We start from the raw sequence: 1,597 nt of genomic DNA on the forward strand, positions 1-1,597 counted from the left end.
ACATGTCAATGGACTGCGTCTTGTGTCAGTTGCCGCGGTGCGTGTCGCACCTTCGGTAGTGACTGACACCTGCCGCTGGGTGTCGCTGCATAATGTAGATTGCGTGACACGCACTTAACGGCAGAACAATATTTAATTAATTACCAGTATGTTGCTGTCAAACATACGATTTATTACATTGCGGAGTTCATTTGTACAACAAATATTGAGTTCCTATATTAAGAATAAAATGTGTATTATGCCCCTTAATGAGTATTTTTCATTGTAAGTTATTTCCAGTAGCCAGTTCCAGTTTTGTGCAATGCATTCAAATACGTGTTTTTTTTTTTCATTTTTGCATAGATTTGACAGTTCAGCTGTATCATTTGTAATTATAAAATAATATAGAGACTATGCAGAGGCCATAACAAAAAAAATAAATAAAAAAAGAAGAAAAATAAAAAAAGAAACGTTTTAATCAAATGTGCCACCACTAACTGATACTTGCCAATCAGGAATTAGCCTACATATAAATATAAACTGATGAGAAAATGCCACAAACCATTATGATGTCTGCTATTCTAACGTGCTTTATGAAACTTACACCAACCATTCAGAAGTGTGCTTGACCTTGACACAGGCTTTTCACAACGCAATGTAATGTAAGTCTGTAATGTAATGCAAGTCTAGATGCTATATTAAACAAAGTTTGTACTTATTAACGTATTAACATTTGGACAGCCGGTTTTCAAGTGGTATGTGTCAGTAAAACTTGTGATGTGCCGATGTGTCACTGACATTGTCACGATCATGTCGCAGTATGTTGCCTCCAGTTGTGACTGGCAGATGAGTTGAGCAGCTGTAATTGTAACACAAAAATCCTAAATAAAAAGCTGAATTTAGTGATTTTTAAATAAATGTCCATTAAACGTATTTACGAGTTTATTATATGTTTTTCAAACATGACATCAGTGTGTGGCACATCTGTATTTGAGTGGCAGATCACACTGAATGTTGTGCAATAGCCTACCAGTGCTATTGTATGTGGGTGATCACGCAGACTTCCCATTCTATACACACGGGAAAAAAATTATCATGGATCACTTGAATACCGCATTAACACTTGCATCCGTTACTGTAATCCTTTATTTTTGTATGATGCTGCATGCACGTCGGTAGGTGTCAGTATGTTGCCTCCAGTTGTGACTGGCAGATGAGTTGAGCAGCTGTAATTGTAACACAAAAATTCTAGTGATTTTTAAATAAATGTAAATTAAACGTATTTAAAAGTTTATGTTTTTCAAACATGACATCAGTGTGTGGCACATCTGTATTTGAGTGGCAGATGACACTGAATGTTGTGCAATAGCCTACCAGTGCTATTGAAGTGGGTGATCACGCAGACTTCCCATTCTAGGATACACACGGGAAAAAAATGATCATGAATCACTACTAATACCGCATTAACACTTGCATCCGTTACTGTAATACTTTATTTTTGTATGACTGCGTGCACGTCGGTAGGTGTCAGTATAAATGTAACATTGGCCAGCGCCAGATTATCATCTGGTTTTAATATTTTATATAGTAATATAATAATTATATAGATAAATTAAAT

At 35.8% G+C, this 1,597-nt stretch overlaps 2 protein-coding genes across 2 annotated transcripts in view; one reads left to right on the top strand and one right to left on the bottom strand.

The window, feature by feature from the left end:
* tmem64 (transmembrane protein 64) overlaps positions 1-1,597 on the bottom strand; it is a 24,792-nt gene that overhangs the window by 6,781 nt on the left and 16,414 nt on the right. The gene's annotated exons all lie outside the window — the stretch shown is intronic.
* Positions 1-1,597, top strand: part of LOC107702124 (tyrosyl-DNA phosphodiesterase 2) — a 7,002-nt gene that overhangs the window by 3,174 nt on the left and 2,231 nt on the right. The gene's annotated exons all lie outside the window — the stretch shown is intronic.

Source organism: Sinocyclocheilus anshuiensis, unplaced genomic scaffold, assembly GCF_001515605.1.
Source record: "Sinocyclocheilus anshuiensis isolate Anshui unplaced genomic scaffold, SAMN03320099.WGS_v1.1 scaffold54, whole genome shotgun sequence".
Lineage (NCBI taxonomy): Eukaryota > Metazoa > Chordata > Actinopteri > Cypriniformes > Cyprinidae > Sinocyclocheilus > Sinocyclocheilus anshuiensis.